The sequence below is a fragment of the Podarcis melisellensis genome, assembly GCF_964234715.1.
Source record: "Podarcis melisellensis genome assembly, chromosome: 4".
Taxonomy (NCBI): domain Eukaryota; kingdom Metazoa; phylum Chordata; class Lepidosauria; order Squamata; family Lacertidae; genus Podarcis; species Podarcis melisellensis.
Window position 1 is genome coordinate 83,966,615 of NC_138531.1, and position 23,694 is coordinate 83,990,308.

Sequence of the window (23,694 nt, forward strand, 5' to 3'; positions counted from 1 at the left end):
AGGTAAAGGGACCCCTGACCATTAGGTCCAGTCGTTGCCAACTCTGGGGTTGCGGCGCTCATCTCACTTTATTGGCCAAGGGAGCCAGCATTTGTCCACAGACAGCTTCTGGGTCATGTGGCCAGCATGACTAAGCCGCTTCTGGCGAACCAGAGCAGTGCACGAAAACGCCGTTTACCTTCCCGCCAGAGTGGTACCTATTTATCTACTTGCACTTTGATGTGCTTTCGAACTGCTAGGTTGGCAGGAGAAGGAACGAGCAACGGAAGCTCATGCCGTCACGGGGATTCGAACTGCCGTCCTTCTGATCGACAAGTCCTAGGCTCTGTGGTTTAGCCCACAGCGCCACCCGCGTCCCATTACCACCCTCTGTAGGCACTTCCTATCAGGTGATGTCAAACCAGCGTTAAGATGTCAGGTTAAAACTGTTTGGGTATATCTATATCCTAAGCAATAATGGCCTGGTTTGCACGACACTGTGACTTAATTAGACTGTTCAATCCATGGGCTTCTGAAGAGGAGCACACCATTGCTTTGTTCCTTTGGGCCCTGTTACTGCTGTGCCACACAGAGCTATGTGAAGGCTTGGCTTAGTGTCCCATATGAACCAGGACTCATGGTCAAGCTCTCCCCACATTAACCACAAGATGTAGTCAATTCAAGGTTTGTCTGTTTTTCTCTGCCTTTTTAACATTGTTGGTTTTAGCAACTGATTGCATTAGCTATGATTGTTGGTACCATGTAGAGGTCAGAAAGTCGGGATAAGTACATTTAAATGAAGTAAAAATAAAACTTCCTCTACAGTCCACCTTGGGGGGAGGCAGTGTGACATTTCCATCAATTTCTTTATTATACAACAATAAGGCTTATGAAGTATTGCATACAATAAATCTTTTAGGAGTTTGTAAGGATCCAAATTGCTCGCCTTTCACACTCCCATTACTTCTGCATGTGATGTGAAGAAACTCTTATATCATATAGGTACATACCAATCTGAGAGACATTTTTGCCTAAAAAGGAATATTAAGAAGCCTATTAAATGAATAAATAAGGACCAGACTTGGAAAATGTCCTATTCCATTCATCCATCTCTACCTTCACTTGCGTTCTGGCTTCTCAGTTTCCATAATGGACCTGAGGTTACTCCAGATATGGATCACAGGCCTAAAGCCACAGCACAAAGAAAGTGTCACTGTTTAAAATTTTCCTCAAAGATGCACTTCTCTGATATAGCTTAGATAAAAAGAAGCTAGTGGTCTATATATCGATTCAGCAAATTAGCTCTCTTGCTGAACTGCACATCTGTCTGAGTTGGGGTTGTAAAGATGCTTGAAAATGAAGCTGATTATCTGTTTGAAATTTGCTCTTGAAAGACATCCAGGCTTAAAGTAGGTAGAGTAATATGCATTATGGATCCACTGGCCACGGATGAAATAGAATACAAGCTTTGGGACTTTACAAAGCTCTTGTTCTGGTAGGAATAAAAAGCAGAGTGCAGTGAAAAAAATAATTAAAACGTTAAAAGCTTCTTCACACTCTGCTTTTCACGACTCTGGGTAATGTTATCTACACTGACTACTAATGTATTATACTTTAGCCATAAGCAAGTAGCCTATTGTTTTGAAAAATAGAGAAAAACTATTTTATTATTATTATTTTGCTGCTGCTGCTGCTGTCTTCATCCCCCAGGATCCTAGGACAGTTTACAAATATTCCCTCCTCCTTCCCAACCACTTGTGTTTTATCTTTTAGATAGAAAGCCTGAAGGCAGGGGCTGTCTTATCATTGACATTTATTAGATGCCCTGGGTTGCTTTGTTTTTGGCTGAAGAGTGGGTTTAAAATGCTTTAAATAAAATAAATGAGGGGAGGAATTCCGTGCCCACACACATTGTGGTTAGCACAACACAATCCTTCAACATTTTTAAAGGAACACCTTGCCAAGACTAAAAGCTAGCAGTTTCTTCCTATTGATCAGCTGTGGAGTATTGAGGAGGCACAAAATGCATCTTCTACATTGTCATACATAACTCATGGTTCAATATTACTGAACTCTTGGAAATGGGCTGGTGGAAAAAGGGGACTCCAGTGTCCCTCAGGGCTGCCAAAAGAATGGATACACCAACTTTAGACAGCATTCTAATAGATTTTCTGCAACGATAATAGTAGTAATATAGAACTATACTGTCAATAAGCCTTTCACTTGTATTCTCAGTAATTCTTACAACCCTGCAAGATACTACAGTCGTACCTCGGTTTCAGAACAGCTTAGTTCCCAAACGCTTTGGCTCCCGAATGCTGCAAACCCGGAACTAACTGTTCCAGTTTGTGAACTATTTTTGGAAGCCGAATGTCTGATGCCACTTCTGATTGGCTGCAGGAACTTCCTGCAGCCAATCAGAAGCCATACTTTGGTTTCCAAATGTTTTGGAAGTCGAACAGCCTTCCGGAACAGATTCCATTTGACTTCCAAGGTACAACTGTATTTTTTATATTTTTATTTATTTAATTTCTATATTGCCCTTCATCCAAGGATCACAGGGCAGTTTACAATACATACCATAGTAACAAAGAATACCCCATCCTGCTGCCCCCAGTTTAAAAGACCATAAATTGCTTAAATAGCAAATGGCCTGAGAGAAAAGGAACATTTTTGCCTGGCACCTGAAGATATGTAACAAACATTCCAGGCAAGCTTCCCTGGGGAGAGCATTCCACAGGTGGGGTATTCTTGGCATCCCTCTGACTCAAAAGACAATGGAAGAGGCAATGGGTGAAGCATGTGACTCTTACCTTTGTGAAACAGGCTTCATTGAAGCCAGGCAAAAATATGAGGTTTCTATGCGCACACATACACTCACTTCTAGCCAGACAAGCAAGAGGCATTCACAGTTCAAGGACACATACCAGCAGACCAAGATGCTAGAGGACATGGAGAAATGCCCAGGAAGGGCAAAAAATGCCTCCTTAGCTTGCCAACAATAGAAGCTAACAGTCTGATGTTTAAGAGAGCACAGCTTTGTGTTCCCATGGATCTGCCTCTCTGCCATTGCCGTTCTGCAAAGCACTTCAGTCTGGATAATAAAGAAAGAACATACCACAGCTATGTTCATGTGACCTCTGTAGGATTTAAGTGTTTGGAATTAAGCACTGTATTGCAACTGAGCAGCTCACAATCACTAGCAGACTCTGCAGAAGCAGCTTTTTCTTCCCAGGGAGAGCTCCGGTCTTTTCACAGCAGACCAGTGAAGACTCAATGAAGTGAAACCATGTATGTAATAGCAACAGGTATCTTGAGACATAGCAAGTTGTGCTGATGTGCTGTGTCAGACATTGCTTCTCCTGGTACTGGACAACAGCTGCTTTGCAAGGAAGAAAAGCATGCAGTACCTTCACCCTGCAGAAGATGAATGTCACTCACCAATTCGCATGCAGATTGCAACAGAAATAGGTTTCAAAAAAGAGTTAAACAGAAGGATTACTGTATTTTAATATTTTGTTGGAAGCCACCCAGAGTGGCTGGGGAAGCCCGGCCAGATGGGCGAGGTATAAATAATAAATTATTATTATTATTATTATTATTATTATTATTATTATTATTATTATTATTATGTATTAAGGTTGCCATATGTCTGAAAGTACCTGGGATTCAGCCATTAGGGACAGTGTCCAGGCAGAAATTGCTGGACAATAAGCAATTAGCAATAAGCAATAAGCATAAGCAATTTATGGTCTTTTAAACTGGGGGTGGAGGGGTGGGGTATTCTTTGTTACTATGGTACGTGTTGTAAACCACCCTGTGATCCTTGGATGAAGCCAGCAATTTCTGCCTGGACACTGTCCCTGATGGCCAGATCCCAGGTATGTCCGGGAACTTCTGGACATATGGCAACCCTAATACATTGTAACAACAACAACAACAATTTATAATTTATACCCCGCCCATCTGGCTGGGTTTCCCCAGCCACTCTGGGCAGCTTCCAACAAAATATTAAAATATAGTAATCCTCTGGGAAAATCTGGACGTATGGCAACCTGTATTGGAAGTAGCGATTTTGATGATTTCGAGCGATTTCTGGGGTGAAACTTTTGTGTCCAGATTTTCACTTTCTGAAATATGGCAATCCTACAATGTATATTATCAGCAATAGCTACTTGAGAGAGAAAAAGACCTCTATGAACAAAGTGAGATTGGAGCTGCTACACACCCAGGAAATTAATTTAGCCCAGGAAAGATCTGCCTGCTCTTAGGATCTGACAAACAGCAGCATCTTCAAAAACACTAATTCCAATTTGGGAGCGTTAGAGGTATGTTGTTCCTGCGAAATGGCACCAATGCCTTTCCTCCTCCCTTATTAGTTTCTTCCATCTTTTGCAGGAAGTGAAATGAACATATAAATATTCAGGGGGCACTTAACAGTTTAGATAAATAAATTTGAGCTATGTAAGTATTTTCAATAATATATTACATACGGAAATGGAGCAAGACAAAGTAAAATAAATACACATGAGTTCAGGAATGCTAAGTAATTGAACATTTGTGTGCTCAGAAGCAAGTCCCACTGAGTTCAGTGGGGCTCAGTAGCAATTAAATGCTCATAGGACTGCAGCCTGCATGATGATGATATACCAAAACTAAGTGTATTTCCGCTCCTTAATTACACTACACAAATGTTTATTTTTCTGAGCATTTCTCTAAAAATGATGAATTTATGTTTCTGCATGATAATGCTGGTGGCCTATATGCTATTTCTAGACCGAGATAATAAAAATTAAATTTGTTTACTATGTGAATGGTTTCATTTTTTAACTTTTAACTTTCATTTTACTTTGCCTGTACTGTATTTTTTTAAAGCTGGCAAAACCTAAAATATACTTAGTCTAGCCCTGAGTAATCACTGTCCAAATAAATTACACATTACCATATTAAGACTATGAAATGTATCACATTTAACTTTAAAGTTCAGGATATTTCCTAAACTAAAACATCTTCAGAAAATTAACTACGGATTCAATTAAGTAGAGGTTTCAGCGACAGAATCAGATTGTGTGCTTTACTACTTCTTTTTCTAATTATAGTTTCTTAATGCGCCCATACTTTGATTGCTAGACATGTCAAATTATGAAATTTCTTCAAACAATATAAATCTAGCACATGGCCTTAATATATTGTATCTTTTTTTCATATCTCTCTGAAGTACTGTAGCAGGACTGCAGTATGTCATAACCCTGAGCCCTTCCGGTCTCATTTCAAGCTACTAATGAAGTTTATTCAGCTATTTTTGCTGACACTTTCCTCTCCATCCAGGAAGTATCTGGATGTAGTCACAGGCTGAAAGATTTCCAAAAATGCAGTATGACTGACTGCGCCTGAAAGAGCCTTGCGCAGGTGAAATGGGTGAGATGTAATAATAATAATAATAATAATAATAATAATAATAATAAATAAATAAATAAATAAATAAATAAATAAATAAATAAATAATTTATACCCCACCCTTCCCAGTTCAGAAAACCAGGCTCAGGGCAGCTAACAACAAATTTAAAACACTTAATTGTAGAAGCAGCATAAAATACAGCATAAAAACATGAATAACAATAAAATTCAAAGTTCAGAAATCAATTTGCAGGAAAATCCATCTAATAAGCATTAGATAGTCACCAGGGCCAGCTGGCTGAATTAGTCCTACTTGGGTCAGTGAGGAGGCCAGGGGAGAATTAGCTGTGAGGTCTCAGAGCGAGTGATCTTCATAAAAGGGGAGGGGGAGGGAAGAGAAGGGAAGGGAAATAAAAGATCAGGCTGAATTCAAATTAAAGGCCAGGTAGAATAGCTCTGTCTTACATGCCCGATGGAAGGAGGTTAAATCCTGCAGGGCCCTGGTCTCATGGGACAGAGCATTCCACCAAGTCGGAGCCATCACTGAGAAGGCCCTGGCCCTGGTGGAGGATAGTCTGACTTCCTTAGGGCCCGGGACCTCTAAACTATGGTTATTCATGGACCTTAAAGTCCTCTGCGGGGCATACCAGGAGAGGCGGTCCCGTAGATACGAGGGCCCTAAGCCTGTCAGAGGGCAGTCTTCTGCTTCAAGCGCTGTCCGGTCCAAGTCTGTTTCACAGCACAGGGGCCTTGAAATGGCCCATCGACATCTAGAACCCTGGAGTGCAGACAGAGCAGTCACACAGGCCCTCTGGTCCCAGTCCTTCCACAGTGAAGAGATGCATTGCATTTCTATTTACATTTTAAAGTATGTTTTCTTCATCAGGGCAATATGCATGGGGCAGCATAGGGCACAAGGAGTGGGGCATGAAGACAGGACATGTCCCAGTAGTGAAGCAAGATATTTTAGTGTGCTTTTCCCAGCAGGAGTGGAGGGGGATATTACGGTCTGCTTCAGTAGCAAGATGTCTTGCACTATGTCCTATGTGTATTATATCTTACTGAATTCAGTGGACTCGCTCCCTAGTACAGGACTGGCATATAGGATGAGGCCTGCTGCATACTGTGATAATGTAAAAGCTTATTGTTGGCATCTGTCTGTCTTGGGAGGCAATGGAGGAGTGCTGTGGGAAGGTTGCAGCGCCTGCTGTGGCTGTAGAGACCGACGTGGGAAAGACATGTTTTGTTGCAGCTGGGGCAGGTGAAGGCGTCCGGTTGTGCTGTTGCAGATGCACCAGGATGTTTCTTCTCTCTGTGTTCCTCCCAGTGGCCACTCCTCCTCCGATCACTGCTATGGAGACACAACTTGACTGCCTGTCTCCAGGTGCTGCAGTCATCTGCAAGGGATTCCCACATGGCAGGGTTGATGTCGCCAGCCTTCGTGTCACATTTGCAGACACCTTTGTAACACAGAGTTGGTCTGCCAATTGGCCTGGTGCCGGTATTAAATTGTGAAATATTGCTAAACGTATCAGGGAGTGATAACCTACTAGGCTACCTTCACTCAGACCTTTCCAAGTCTGCGGTGCATAAGCTATGCACCAAAGGGGAACTGAGACATGGAAAGGGAGGATACAGTGGTACCTCAGGTTACAGACGCTTCAGGTTACAGATGCTTCAGGTTACAGACTCCGCTAACCCAGAAATAGTACTTCGGGTTAAGAACTTTGCTTCGGGATGAGAACAGAAATTGCGTGCTGGCAGTCTGGCGGCAGTGGGAGGCCCCATTAGATAAGTGGTACCTCAGGTTAAGAACATTTTCAGGTTAAGAATGGATCTCCAGAATGAATTAAGTTCTTAACCAGAGGTACCACTGTACTGACAGCAAATGGTGTCATTCTTGCAGCAGTGGAATTTCAGGCATATTTATAAGGGTCAAAATACACTGGTGCTGGGTCAGCCCATGACACAAGGCTCCTGCTTTGGGGGCACAGTACCTATTGCAGCCTCTTGCCCTGCTCCCTGCTCCCCCTTAGCAGCAGCATCTGAGACTTAACCGAGTACTGGATTGTCTCATTTTAAGAGCATCAATAATTAAAGCTCCCCTAAGTGATAGCTGTCATACGGGCTAAGCATGGAAAGCTTTTTTTAAAAAGACTTAACAGTGCCCAAATGTCACAATTAGCTTATTTTGAAGTTGAAGTATATTTAATAATAAATGGAAACCCTCTGGTGGCATTAGCACCACATGTATAAATAAGATATGAGCAAACCAGCATGGATGAAATACAAAGCAGCTTAGTTATAGGCTAGGTTTATGGGACTTTGCTTCTTGCAAATGCCTCTTTGGACTCTTACTGACATTTTTAGGAGACTTGTTGTTTATTTCTGTTTTGCCAACACTGTGCTTTAGTTTGCCTGCTAAATCTAGAAGGACACCACTGTCTAGCCATTTATTCATTAATGATATGTAAGCATACCTTTATGTATCAGTTTTGTCCAGGCACTTTCAAATGTCACCATCCTTAATAGCTGATATGACAAAACAAGGAAGAGCGACTGGAGATTCTCATGCAATGTTAAGCAAACTTCTGATGAAACTGCAGAGCCTAAGTGGTTTGGCTAATGCATGCCAGACCCAAAAAATACAGGAGGCCTTTCTATTTTTTTCTGTTCAACATATAAAACCATCTAGCAACACTACATAATAATTATGCATAATCAAACAGTGGCACTTTTCAGGGGTTTGGAATTAGTGGCTTCCCTTGAGCGATGCAAAAAGTCACTTTGAAGGTTAATCCACTGGTCACGTCTCACTCAAAAGCAAAAAGGTCAAAAGGCTACCTTTAGAATTTTGCAAAAAAAAAATGTTCAATTTCCTCCCCCGCTACTTCGTTTAGTCTACAAAGAGAATCTATAAACCTGTGATAGCAAATATATGCACTGTGTTCTGAAACATGGGAAGAAACACACCGTGAACCACCATATCGAGCATTTACAAAGGAAAATATGCATAGTATATTGGCCACAGAATATAGGTGCAAGGAAAGTACAACGTATTATGGGTAGTGATCAATTAATAGATTTATGAAAATAAAAGCCCTCTGGGGAGTATTGCTGAATCCATGTGATGTCCTTGAATTTTAGAATATATATCTGAAGTGCTGAGCTAAAAAGAATGACTATATATAACTAGTAGCTTGTCATACCCTGACAGATCAAGGCAGGTAAGACAATATAAAAATAAACAAAAGAATCAACACTTAAGGTGCAACATGAAAAGCAGCCATTTAATTTCCAATGGATATGGATATTACACTTTAGTCACCTACTATACTAATTTAAATCCAGCCACCGAAATCCAGACCAGATTTTCAAGAAGTGTTCAGGGTGAAAGTACATTAAATAAGTGCTTCAATAAGTGTCAGGCACTTGTGTGTTTGTTTGAGTAGCTGGTTGCTACATATTAGGCAGACATCTAGTTTGGACCAGAGATTCAGGAGTTTGTATTCTCCAAAGTTGTGGGGCAGGAGCAGAAACACACTTGAACATAACTGTTATATCCTGACCTGTCACACTGATGATATTAGTGGCATCCTTATTAGATCTAAAAAAGAAAGATGGGAACATGCAGTCTTTTGCACCTGAACATTTAGGAACTTTACAAATCAAAACAAGTCCTTATGTTATGTCCAGTCAATGCAAAGGAGGAAGAGCAGTTACTGAAACACAATTTTTATATGCTGCAAATGATGCAATCATGTAGGGTTTTATCCTTCTTGCAAAGTAAACAAACAAACAACTTGTACAGTGGTACCTTGGTTTACGAATTTAATCTGTTCCGGAAGTCCATTCTTAAACCAAAGCATTCTTAAACCAAGGTGTGCTTTCCCATAACAGCGGGGGACTCTATTTAAAAATAGAACACACTCGACAGAAGTAGAACATGTTCTGCTTCCAAGGCAAAGTTCACAAACTAAAACACCTACTTCTGGGTTTGCAGCGTTCTTGATCCAAGTTGTTCATAAACTAAGCTGTTCTTAAACTGAGGCATCACTGTATTGTGCAATGTTTCAGAGACATTTTATGCATCTCTTATATCAAGGGCAACTTGATCAGAACTGAATCCTGAATATCGTAACCCAAGTTCTGTCCTGAGTGTAATTACCATAACTTTATTGTTAAGACAGGTATTATTCTTAAGCAGTTATTCTCCAATGTGAAAACTTGAGTGAGCCAGGAAACAATATTGGTATGAGGATGTTTTCAAGGAGTGTTGCAGTGTTGAAAAACATAACATAGGCTTTTAAAAAAATAATTTAAAAAAGATTGCCTGATTGTTACCAATTGTAGCATTTGTTGGCTTCACATTTTCAAGTGTAATTTTGTAACCATAAAGTCTAGAAACAAAGATCAGATTTCTGGGTAGAAACAGTATAATAAAAATGCACATTGAGGCTGCAGAAAGAAACAAGAGGGTTTGTGAGAAACAAGAGGGTTTGTCAGTCCTTTCCTTTCCTTATTTCATTAACACAAATTTGTCATGGAAAGAATATGATTTTGAAATTATTTTGCTTGAAAACAGCTGTTAGTTTTCCAAAGGCAAGGAGGTTTGATTTTTTTTTTATGCCACACACATGCACAACTAAGATAAAATAGAACGATTCAACCCTAAGCATACTGCAAGCAGCTAGGCCAGATTTGGATATCAAGCAGATAGATTTTTAAAAGAAACAAAAATATAAAACCTCCCAGACACTTGAGATAAATTTTATTAAGGTTATATCCCAAAGATCTGTGGAATATGAGATGCAACATGATGAGCAATATAAGACTTTATAAAGGCAAAGGAGTTTATTTTCTTTGGGTCATAAACGATAGAGGGGGAAAAACATTTCTTATATAAAAAGTGCTTTGCTTCCACATTCTTGAAAGCATCTCAGATGAAAGCTGCAAAGAGATGTAAAGGAAATTATTGTGCAGAACTGTTTTACATTTATTTTCGATAACTTACAGCAGGTGTTTTTTAATAGGCATTTATCTAGAATAGACAAGAAAAATTCAAATAGCATCATCCACCGTATTTATAGGCTTGTGTATTCATAAATGATTAAGTTGATGGTGAGATATTAAATAAATAATAGAAATGTGGTGAAATTCAGTTTACACTTCATAATTTCTTGGGACAATAAGCAAAATACATTTGTAAATTCCTTTTTTTTTTTTACTGGCTGTTGGAAATGAGGAGAGATTTACAGGGTACGGAGCAAGGAAGCATAAAGTTTAAAATATTGTGTCCAAGGAAAAACCTCTTCCTATATTATAGTGCCAAGAGGCATTCTTTCTCCAGAGCCATTGGCTAAATTCAATGACAATGATGGTTGATTAAAAGCCTCTGGCTGCAACTTAGCTTTAAATTTCATGTTAAAAGAAATGAACTTGTGGAGTCAAACTGAATCACTGACATAACAGTGTCCAAATCATTGTAGTTCAGCACTGCAAAATGAGACCATGACAATCCACGCTTACAACACCGCCTGCTCATATGTGAGGCAATATCCCTTGAAGTGAAACAAAAAGGCATGCAAAGCCTCAACTTCAGAAAAAAAGATCAGACACTTAGGATCTACCTGATTACTCAACCAGGTATAATCCACCACATTTTGTATTAGGACTATGGCCCTAGAGATCATGTTGATGAGTTTCTCAGTAACAACCTTATACCGAAAGAGGTATAAGGTTATAGGTATAACGTTAAAGATAAAGGGACCCCTGACCATTAGGTCCAGTCGTGGCCGACTCTGGAGTTGCGGCGCTCATCTCGCTTTATTGGCCGAGGGAGCCGGAGTACAGCTTCCAGGTCATGTGGCCAGCATGACTAAGCCGCTTCTGGTGAACCAAAGCAGTGCTCGGAAACGCCGTTTACCTTCCCGCCGGAGTGGTACCTATTTATCTACTTGCACTTTGATGTGCTTTCGAACTGCTAGGTTGGCAGGAGCAGGGACCAAGCAATGGGAGCTCACCCCGTTGCGGAGATTCAAACCACCGACCTTCTGATCAGCAAGCCCTAGGCTCAGTGGTTTAACCCACAGCGCCACCCGTGTCCCCAGGTATAAGGTTAAAGAGAGGTAAAATTAATACTTGTGCATTAAGAGCAGGTTCTGAGCCAGGTTAATAACTGTAAGAATGGAATCAATGAACATGATTTGACAGCAATGGTAAGGGCCTACATCACACATTACATTTTTGGGTGGACAGCTCAGCCATTCTAAATATGGAAAACACGGTCGTAACAAGCATTTGTTGCAAACTTTCAGCCTGAGGAAGATTCTTTGTGACTCAAAAGCTTACATACCACATTTTTAACACTCTGAATATATTGTCCCACTTTCATGACCTCTCTGTTTGACAAAGTCCCCAGTCATTCTGAGTTTTGCCACCTTGAACAAGTGAGTTACATTTCAGGCTTGGGGCTGCATCTGTATAAAGTGAGTGCAAGATTATAACACACAATGCATGACTAAAATGAGATTTAGATGATGTCCCAGGAAGAAATCAGTGCATATAGTGTGAAGGCTTATAAATGAACAGCTGTCCTGGATTTAAAGGACCCTGGTATATGTGCTTAAACAGTATTTGAACACTTTAAAGGGGTTTTTGCCTCAAAGAATAATAGAATTATAGAGTTGGAAGGGGCTCTGAATATCATCTAGTCCAACTAATGCAGGAACCTCAACACGTGTGATTATTTATTCTATACTCTCTTTCCAAAACTCAGTGACACTTCTTACATTCAGGCATTACAATTTCATGAACACAACAAGCAACAAATAAAAATCAAAGAAGAAATTCATATGCAGATTTTTAAAAATGGTAGCAGAACTGCAAGAACCCAAGAACCCATTTTGAAGAACCCACAATGTCACCACTCTTTTAATGTTTCATATCCTTAATGGGGAAAAAGGTCTCAAATACTGTAGCAGTCTAAACACCAGGAGACAGGTGTTGTTGGAGGTAATCTCACACTTACAGGGTCAAAAATAGTGCTGTAATCAGGGGTGGCTAACCTGTGGCCTTCCTGATGTTGTTAGATTCCCATCAGCCCCTGCCAACATGCCATTGACCAGAAATTATGGAAGTTACAGTCCAGAACACCTGGAAGGTCCCAGGTTTAGCCATCCCTGCTATAAAAGATCTGCATTCTCATATAGCCAGGAAAACAGCAGGGCTCTTGCCTTATTAAATATAACATTAGCTGGTCATGGTCATATGGGGAAAAGCAGACTCTAATCCAGTACGACGGTACCTGTGACCCTCCACATGTTGCAAGAATACATCTCCCATTATTCCTGGTCATTGGCCATGCTTACTGGGACACTTTGGGCAAAAGATTCCGGCATGGAAGGGGGCTGGACTAGATGACTCTAAGGGTCCCTTCCAATTCTACATTTCTATTATTCTATTATCTTTAGGACATAGGTATGGCCACTTAAGAGCCTCTTGGGTAGAGCTTAAGAGAACTGGACTGCTTGTTAAATTGTTTTTATATGCAACAACAGCAGCAAAAGTATTGTTAGCCCAGAAATGGAAGCAAGAAGAAATTCCAATGAAAGAAGAATGGCAGACAAAATTAATGGACTACGCAAAATTAGATAAAATGACAGGAAGGATTCAAAACCTGCGGGACCAGAGATTCACAGAAGATTGGAAGGAATATACGAACTATTTGAAGAGCAACTGTAATCAACAAATTACACTAGTAGGACTACAAGAAGTTTTGTAAGGAGAAATATATGTAACATTGCAAAATAGAGAAAGATTAGAGATATTAGTTATGAATTTAAATGTAATAGTGAAAGTAAGAAATGTATATTAAGTGAATAGATTGGAAATTTTTCAGATGTGATTGATGGAAGTAAAAAAAATTGTATAAGATGTAAAAGTATGTTTAATTATTGTTGAAAATGATATGCTAAAAAACAGAGAGAGAGAGAGATAGAGAGAGAGAGAGAGAGAGAGAGAGAGAGAGAGAACTGGACTGCTGGCCAAAGCTCAAAAACACACACACCTCAGTTCACTTTTGTGCCTTGTCTCAGTAAGTCACTCACTAGGAGCTCTCCATGGTGCTGTAACAGCCTTGGAACCTATATAATGAGTGAGCAAAACATTATGGCAAGAGAAATATAAGATTAGGAAGCAGAGCTTCCAGGACAGAGAGAATGTCTGCGCTATGACTTAATGTCCTTCTCCCTCACTCCTGCCATGCTGCAGATAAAACAAGCCACAGTTTGGCATGTCATGTCATCTGAATCCAGGCTTCCTCTATACAAACCATGAACAGTAAACTAATGACAAACCTGAAGATCATACTCAAAGGACATGATAAGCCAGATTTTGCCTTGTTTTGCCCATGGTGCAGGAGAGGAGATCAGCAACTGGCTATAGTAAAGAGAGAGATTAACTACAAACTCAGTTTTAGATGACACATTAAGCCTGACCTTGACTGAGCTCAGTGCAGCACGTGAGTAAAAGAGAGCCAGTAAATCAATTTGGCATACCATGTCATTTGAACCAGGCCGTAGTTTGGCTTAGTTTCAAAAGGGCAATGGGTGTTCTAGCTCCCTAGAAAAGGTGAGTTATGAGAAGAAAGCTGAAGGAAGTACGGTCACAGAAAGGTATTCTAGTAGGCAGTTTCTGCCGACACAGTGGGTCCAAAACAATCAAATATTTGAACTCCCAATCCCACAGAGAACCTACTGAATTCAATATGCATCTTGTTATCTTTTTCTCAATAAATGGGAGAGGGAGTGAAATGATCAATTCTCACTCCCACTGCCCCTGGGTATCTTGAAGCACTGAATGTTCTTACATAGAATTATCATCTAAAATACTTCGTCTGACACACCTAGAACTGCGCCCAGCCTTTGTTAACTCTATTTCATAGTTCTCTTGCATCCTGGGACTCTTAATAGCACTAACAAATCAGTAAAGAAATATTCCATGAATTGTAGATAAGGCTTTGAATGGCTTTTACAGTTCAATCTTCCTTTTCCTAGACTGCACACTTTATAGTTCATGCGAAAGGTTAATGATCATTCTTCCATCTATCACAAAAGATTTACTAGAAACACAAGACCTAACAGCCCTATGATTTCACTCTTTAGCTTTATGTACAGGACACTCCACTTCTACTACATGTAATGATTTTAGCTGCAATTTTCATTCTGTGTTGTTCTGCATTCGTTCAAGCACAGTTCGGTGCAGTTTTATTGCCATTGTTTCAAACCCAAAGGGGGGGGGGAAATCACACTTAAATTATACTCATAAGTATTGCCATCCCAAAATATGTATACTGTGTGTGTGTGTGTGTGTATCACATTTCCCTGTAAAATGCACATTTGTGTGTTTATTTTTTTGAACTGAAATTGCATCACAAAATTTGGGGAAATGCTGTACATAATCTGATTGATAGATGTATTCAGATCAGTTCACTTCAAAACTTGATCTGAATGAATTTATTCTCCGTCCCTAACTACACGCTCAATTCAGATAATAATTAACTGTTTTCCATAGTACTGTTTAATTAATATAAAAATATTCTAGCTGTGCTGAATAAATAATTAGATATTACATGCATCTCCCCTTCTTTCTTGTCACATGTAGGAATGCTCACCTCATGATGTGACCAAAAGTAATAATAATAATCCAAGATGGCCGCCGAACTAGCTGCAGAGTTCTGGAGGTTATCTGAGGCAAGTTCTTAAATTTGCTTTTTAAATAGGCTCGACACCGAGCCAACCTTTGAAACCCCTTTTATAATATATTATAACTCCTCTGCTGAATAAATAATTAGATATTACATGCATCTCCCCTTCTTTCTTGTCACATGTAGGAATGCTCACCTCATGATGTGACCAAAAGTTTCCAAGACATCCCAACCCTCATAACTGGAAGAGTTTCCAAAGTAGAACTCAATACAAGGAAGCAAACCCATGCCACATACAACATGAAGTTCTGGTTTTAAAAGGGCAGTAACTCTCTAGAAAAGGGAACTTGGGATCATGTTAGAAAGTATACTGAAAATGTCGGTGTGAAAAATACAAATTCAGTGTTAGAAATTATTTTGAAAGGTATTTTTTTAAAAAATTAAAAGCCATGGTGCAGCCAGATTCAGAATACTGTGAAAAAAATGGATAACAACAACAACAATAACAATAACAACAACAACAACTAATAATAATAATAATAATACCCTGACCATTTGGCTGGGTTTCTCCAGTGCCACCTCAAAAGGATTTCAAAGAGCTGGAAAGTGGTAATCAATATGATCAAGTGGTTGAATCAACTTCTGCCCAAGAAAATGCTAAATAAAGCTGAAGGTGTGTGTGTGTGTGGTCACAGCTAACAGCACATCCTGCGTATTTTGATTTGGCATTAAAGCGAGATGAGTGCCGCAACCCCAGAGTCGGTCACAACTGGACCTAATGGTCAGGGGTCCCTGACCACAGTACCACTGTGTTTAATGGGGCTCTTAGCAAGTGTGCTTGGAATTGGGGGGGGGAGGTGCAAATTACAGAAATTCGTAACATTATAATCTGTATGCACAGATTGTGGAGAGAAAACCCTTCATTTCCTACATATTGTTTCATGTCCAATGTTAGATGTGAGTACACAGGAACTCACAAGGGAAATCTAACAATAAATAAGATTCCTTTACACAGGCTTGCAAATGTGGTATGAGAAAGCTAAATTAGCCTGCCTAAAATTAATTGCTCTTTCCAAATCACAATATAAACAAAGTTAGAAGCAGATCAGGAAGATGATAATTACCTAGCTGATCAATCAGGTGCACGCCCGTTGTGTGTGTGGTATGGAACATACACACCAACATTTGATTATCTTAATCCAGGCCTCTTTAATCAACATTAATGAGAAACAGTTTCTGGACAAACTAAAAGGCTGCCCAAAAGAAGCAGGGATGATACTGAGTAAAAATTGAATTGTGCGAAGAACAAAAACACCTTACTAAATAAATAAGAATGCCGATAGGAAGTTTCCATTTCCCCCCAACTACCCTTGAAGTCTTTAGCTCACAGAACAATCCTGAGCTGACCTCTGGAGTTTCATTCCAGAAAACAAATTGCACCAATATACCTTTAGGTCTTTGGTGCACTCAAAGACATAATTAAAGGCATTTTGTATTTAAGCAGTAAACACATGCCAGAAAAATGTGCTAGCGTTTTGTTGTGAAAAGAAGGCATGACCTTCATTCTACTCACACATTATACAAATATGTCACTGTATAGCTATTCCCTCCTAATGTCTCTGAGATTAGCTGCTGTGCTACTAAATCTATTCAGAAATGTTGTTTTAAGTCAATTTGCTGTGGTGGCAAGGTCCTACTAAAGCACACAGGGTTATAGTATAGGGTCTGGGTTTATTTATCAATGTACGGAAACTGCCACATACGCTGGTTTTCAATAGCTCACTTATTCGGTTACTAGCAATTTTCTTATTGACTCCAGTTAAAAGTTACTTGTGGAGCAGAATTTTGCAATGTGCATAGAATTAAACCTCCAAAATAATAATGGCATTGTTTTATAGCCAAAGTTAAGTAAACCTGAAGTTGAGGATATCTGTTCAGTCAGCAAACATGATGACTCAGAATTTCTAATAAAAGAAGGGCACATATTATGGCATGGGTGTCTTCGTTGCTTCTTGCAACACATTTGGCATTCACATAGTTCAGATTTGTCTTCTGCAATAAGAAATGCTGGAACGTTGGTTATAGTATGGATGCATGCATCCCAAGAACACAGTACACATATCACTTGACCTTCCTCATGCTTTCCTCAAGCACACTGGTCCAATGCAGACATTACGCTGTCCAATCACAAAGATGAGAAACGCCACACAGGCTTGTGCACTATATCACATTCCTCCTCCAACTTCCTTCCCAGGCTCTCACAGACATCCCCTGGTTAGTGAAAAGGATTAGGTTTTAAGGTGGTGTTCACCAGGGCAGGATGGTTTGAGTATATTACACGGATCCTGGTTTGACCGCACTAGCTGCCAATTAGTTTCTGGGCCAAATTCAAATTGCTGGGTTTGACCTACAAAGCCCTAAATGGTTCAGGACTTCAATACCTCAAGGACCAACTCTCCCCATATGAATCAACTCTGACCCTACAATCATAATCGGAGGCCCTTCTTTGTGTGTCTCCTCCATGAGAAGTCTGGAGGGTGGCAACACGAGGATGAGTCTTTTCTGCAGTGGCTCCCATTTGTGGAATGCTCTCCCCAGGAAGGCTTGCCTGGTGTCTTCATTACATATTTTTAGGTAACAGGTGAAAATGTTTCTCTTCAACCAGGCATTCAGCAGATTAACATTCTATGGCTTTTTTTTAGATATGTTTGTTGGTTATTGGTTTGTTTTTGTTTTATTATGTATTTTACATTCTCATTTCGTACAGTGGTACCTCTGGTTACATACGCTTCAGGTTACATATGCTTCTGGTTACGGACTCCGCTAACCCAGAAATACTACCTTGGGTTAAGAACTTTGCTTCAGGATGAGAACAGAAATCGTGCTCTGGTGGCGTGGCGGCAGCAGGAGGCCCCATTAGCTAAAGTGGTGCTTCAGGTTAAGAATTGATCTTTTGTAAACCAATCTGTCATCCTTCATCAGCCAAAGGATGAAAATACTTTAAGTAAGTAAATAAGCAATACCACTCAACTTTACTTCTACCAATGTGAATTTTCACTTGTTTGGTTGTCAAAATTTATCTCTGGCTAAACTTCTCATTAAAAGGTACAACTTGGCTGGCTGGGTTTGCAAATCTGTGTTTGCCTGGCCCAGGCCTGCCAAGCTCATGACACAGCATGCTAAATATATACCAGATAAATAGACAGATAAAGGAGTGAGTATATGTGTGTCTTATCATGCCCCTGCATGTGTGGTCCCAAGCAGAGAATAGAGCCAAAAGATTTACCAAAGTCTAATGGACTATCATATACTGCTGGTGGACTATATTGGGCTTCGTAGCTCACAATCTGAGCAGGCCAAGCCTGGCCCACCAGAGCATAGTAACAGCTGAACATTTTAGAGTAGTAGTTCTTTGCTACTTTAAACTGTATGCCACTTTTCTTCCTCACTGGAACACAGTTCTGGCACCTCTCGAGTAGGCGCCACTACCATTATAAGAGAACAAGGGAGGCGTTCATGGTGAGTCCCCCCCCCCCGAAAAATAGCACTGTGTGTCATATAGACAAGATCATACAACTTCCATTAAATCCATCATTTGCTTTCCCCCGTGTTTCCCTTCCCACACACCATCATGGTCAGAGCCACTGTGGTGTAGTGGTTTAGAGCAGTGGACTTGTAATCTGGTGAACCAGGTTCGATTCCCCGCTCCTCCACATGCAGCTGCTGGGTGACCTTGGGCTAGTCACACTTCTCTGAAGTACATGGTGAGTCTTTTAAAAGAGGCCTCGTGGATACAGAGTACACATATTCCACAGGGCCTCTTTTAAAAGACTCACCCTGTATCTCAGCCTCACTCACCTCACAGAGTGTTTGTTGTGGGGGAGGAAGGGAAAGGTGATTGTTAGCCGCTTTGAGACTCCTTAATGGACCCACATTGCCCTGGATTAGCCACTGAAGTATTTCAGCTCTCTGAGTAAAGTTTCAACTTCACACTAACTTCCCCAGCCTTAACAAGACCCCACGCAAATGCACTTGAAAATTCTCTTTTATGTAAACAGAGCCACACCATCTTCTTGCGAGGGTAAATTATTTGCTTGGACACTTAATTGGCTAATGGACTTGTCTCCAAAGATCAGCCTTTTTCTTTCACACACTCAACAGTGTAGCCTTCAAATCTCCATTATGCAAGCCTCTGAAGATTACAAGGAAGTTAATATTATAAGGTAGCAGGAGGAAAAGGAGGAGCCATACATTGCTGAATATTCACTTTTGCTCTTGAGTCTCCAGGCTATGTCAGCAACAGTTTTAGTTTAAAGGTTCGTTTTATTCACCTGCATTGCTCCAAATTGATGAGAACTATAAATTCCAGATGCCTTGTGGACGGCTTGCTTAAGAGGTTAAAAATATATCTTCTTTGATAACTGTGTGTAACTCTCAATAGGATTAGAGGGAATTATATATGTGTCTCATATAAGTCAAAGCCACGTATGAGGTCCAGGGGGATGACAGGCACTGCATTCTCATGAAGCAAAACATAAAGGTCATGTGCCTGATTCACTGACTAGGCAAGACTGTTTTCCCTTTGGCATAAATTGAATGAGCCAAGCATATAGTTTCATTTTAGGATCTTGGAAACTGTGGAAGGGCAAAACTCCTTAAAACAGCCAAAACTACGTAAGTGTGCTAAATATTTAGTGATGAACATAAGACCATTGCTCCCTTTACATCCCAACATTTTTGTGTGTTCGATTTCACATCACCTATTTATTACAGAATTATGAAGAGTGGAAACTTCATAACAAGCAAAAGTAATTAGCCATGCTAATGTGGGAACCAAGGAATCATATTCCACCACTGTCAAAGGGCACACTCATAGAAATGTGAGAAGGGGGACAAGGACACTGGAGCTTGGACTGAATGCAGAAATCACACCTGAGGGCTGTGGCCAGACAAACCAAACATTCAAGATTGGGGTTTGACCTGATGCAAAGAAACTACACGAGACTCTCCAAGCCAATAAAAAAGCCATTGCCTTGAATACTCTGTAGAATGACAAAGAACGATGAAGCCAATGGGTTGAGGGTCCTATATTTGGACAGGGCCAATTCATATTTTGTGTTGAGAGTTTAAATACACAAGTTTTACATGCGTATTAGTTGAACTTTCCCTACCTTAAGATTGCAATCTGTTTTCTGAGGGGTTTTGTTGTTGTTTAACTAAGTACTTGGAAAATCTTATGGTCTCTGAACAGGCTTGAAAAACTCAGGGGCCTTATCCCCTGCCTTCCTACCCAGTGCCCCCTCAAATAATCTTCTCCTTGAAAATATGTGTTGGGACTGAAGGGACAGCAAGGCAAGGGTGGCCAGTTATGCACTGCCAAACACAAGAACAAAAGAAGACACAAACTTGCGTCTGCTGATTTATTACTACCACGGCACATTTAGAAATAATTGCTATAATTTAAATGGGAAATACTGCTATCCTGGTGCTAACCGTGGGTGGGGATTTCTCAAGGCCTTTGCTCTCTCCTTTGCTAGTGACAAGCCCAGTCTTCTAGTCCTCATCATTGAAGCCTACACTTTCCTGAGGCCTAAGCTCAATTCGCCGCATTATACATCGCTAGAAACAACAACTCCCGTGCAGACAAGCAAGAAAGAATCTTCTTGAGCAAGCTCAGGATTGGCCAGGCATTAAGGCTAATGCTTATAAAGTCTCTCCTGTCACTCACCAGCCCACCCTAACCCTGACATCCCTCTTTGCAAGAGTAAGTTCATTTGGAAATGGAGAGGCTTGCAGAGAGGTGTGGCTGACTAAGAACCCATTACTAGCCTGGCAGTAGTCATTACATCAGGCTGTAATAGAAGAGAGAGGAAAAGAGAATCAATATCATTACCAGCTCTGCTGAGAAGCCAGCTCCTCCTTCCATCAACTGTCACTTGGCAGCAGCCATTGCACCCGGCTGTAACAGAGGAAGGAAGAGAAGGCATGCAGAACTACTTTATTGGCACAGAGGAAAAAATAATTAGCTTTTGACTCTTCCTCTCCTTTTTCATCCCAGCTGGTCATTAGAACTAGTAACTAATAACTGGCACTGTGGGTTAAACCACAGAGCCTAGGGCTTGCCGATCAGAAGGTCGGCGGTTCAAATCCCTGCGACGGGATGAGCTCCCGTTGCTCGGTCCCTGCTCCTGCCAACCTAGCAGTTCGAAAGCACGTCAAAGTGCAAGTAGATAAATAGGCACCGCTCTGGCGGGAAGGTAAACGGCGTTTCCATGCGCTGCTCTGGTTCACCAGAAGCGGCTTAGTCATGCTGGCCACATGACCCAGAAGCTGTACGCCGGCTCCCTTGGCCAGTGAAGTGAGATGAGAGCTGCAACCCCAGAGTCAGCCACGACTGGACCTAATGGTCAGGGGTCCCTTTACCTTTAACTTGGCTTAGTTCCTCCTCCCTCCTAATCCATTTTCTTTTTGTGTCATGTCTTTTTGAATTTTAAGACCCGAGGGCAAATAATGCCTTGCTTTTATCGATTTGTAAGCCATTGTGGGAGCCTTTTTTTGCAGAGGAGCAGGATAATAATCCTTTTAAATAAGTAAATAATAGTCAGCCCCAGATTTCAGAGTGAATTTGATCTCTGCTCTTAATTGAGCCAGGGTTTTTAATATTGAATAAGCTTGGTTTCTAAATTTCCCCATCTTGAATTAACCAGAGCCATCATTTTAAACAGCAAAATACATGCATGCCTATACAGTGAAATGGCTGGTGCTCCTGAAATAAGCACAGAAGTGGCAAACAGGATAGGTCTTGGCTCTATGTCTGCTTCTCGCAACTGAAACCTGACCCTTTGGTTTAAATATGCACTTAGTATTTGCAATCAATGAAGCCATGTGTGACTTTTGCCTTTTAAATTCAGGTGCTTTTGCACTCAGGTACTAAAAGGCTCTCAAATGACTCTGCTTCGTGTGTGTGTGTGTGTGTGTGTGTGTGTCTTCCTGCTTTGGGTACTAAAATCTGATGTAACAGTGCAGAAAGATTGGCTGAAGAAATGCCCATAGGTGCTGGCTGCAAGTTGAGGGGGGGGGTTTCTTTTCTTTTTTGTTGATTATCAGTGACAAAGATCAAATAGCCATGTCCAAAGGAGCATGACCTATGGTTGGACATTTAAAAAGTGTACATATCTTTATATGTTTTTATATAAGGCAACAGAGAGAAAGATGTTTCTGTGACATTAGATACTATTCTGTCATTTGGAAGTTTGCTTCAAGTGTCAAAAGGGTCCACAGTGAGATTCTATGAATCAATTGTTAGCTACTAAGAGGTGTACTGAAAAAGAAAGAAATGGAAATTGGTTTGAGTGTAGTACATTTGTACCATCATTTAAAACTATTCTCTTACTTTTTTGTTTTAAGATCAAAGCAGGCTGTCACACAAAGTTACTCTGTAATTTCAGTGAAGTATATTACAATCTAATAAATGTTTAATGACATAATAAAACAGACTCTATTGGAAAGTGGGAAATCAGAGAAAGGTCCATTGGACTCATCTGATGTTTATATATCTATGCCAGCATCCTGGACTTAAGTGAAGATTAACACACCACCCACTGGCTTGAGAAAGGAACTTAGTCACCTCCTGGGGACACTGATTGTTGGTGGTCCGGGAAGCAGCTATGGTTTGCCATTTTGCCAAGCTAAGAGGAAAGCCATAAACAGAGATGCAATAGCTCAGAGGTATGTGCAGTGTGTTGCTAAGGTGGGGTGTGTAATTGATAATCCTGCACTTTAAGACATCCCAGCCACATAGCAAGTCATAGTCTTGGAGGCTTGCCTTGTCTAAACACCTGTACGAAACAAAATAAAAAAAAAATCCTTCCAGTAGCACCTTAGAGACCAACTAAGTTTGTTATTGGTATGAGCTTTCGTGTGCATGCACACTTCTTCAGATACACTGAAACAGTGGCGTAGCCTGGCGTAGCGTTGTCAGCACCCGGGGCAAGGCAAGTAATTTGCACCCCCTAACCCGTGGATTTTAGCACTCAAGTCTCTTCCACTAGATTAGTGCGCCCCCCCAGATGTTGCGCCCGGTGCGGCCAGCCCCCCCCGGACCCCCCACGCTACGCCACTGCACTGAAACAGAAGTCACCAGACCCTTATATATAGTGAGAGGGTGGGGAGGGGTTTTACTCAAAGGGTGGTGGGAATGGGTGATTGGCTGATAGGTGTGGTAAACCTGTTGACGACTCTTAATGACTGCAATTGGTCTTACAGGAAAAAGCAATGGGTGAGATGGCTAAAAATAGCTTTATCATGTATAATGAGATAAGAATCCGATGTCTCTATTCAGACCAGGTCTCTCCGTGGTTTTAAGTTTGGTAATAAGTTGCAATTCAGCAACTTCTCTTTCCAGTCTATTTCTGAAATTCTTTAGTAATAAGACAGCTACTTTGAGATCTTGTCTAGAATGTCCTGGGAGATTGAAGTGTTCTCCTACTGGTTTCTCTGTCTTGTGATTCCTGATATCAGATTTATGTCCATTTATCCTTTGGCGTAGGGTTTGGCCTGTTTTTCCAATATAGAGAGCTGAAGGTCACTGTTGGCATTTGATGACCCCTGTT

General features: G+C 40.7%; 1 protein-coding gene across 6 annotated transcripts in view; it reads right to left on the reverse strand.

Moving 5' to 3' along the window:
* GRIA4 (glutamate ionotropic receptor AMPA type subunit 4) overlaps window positions 1-23,694 on the reverse strand; it is a 216,759-nt gene that overhangs the window by 153,248 nt on the left and 39,817 nt on the right. The window lies entirely within an intron of this gene.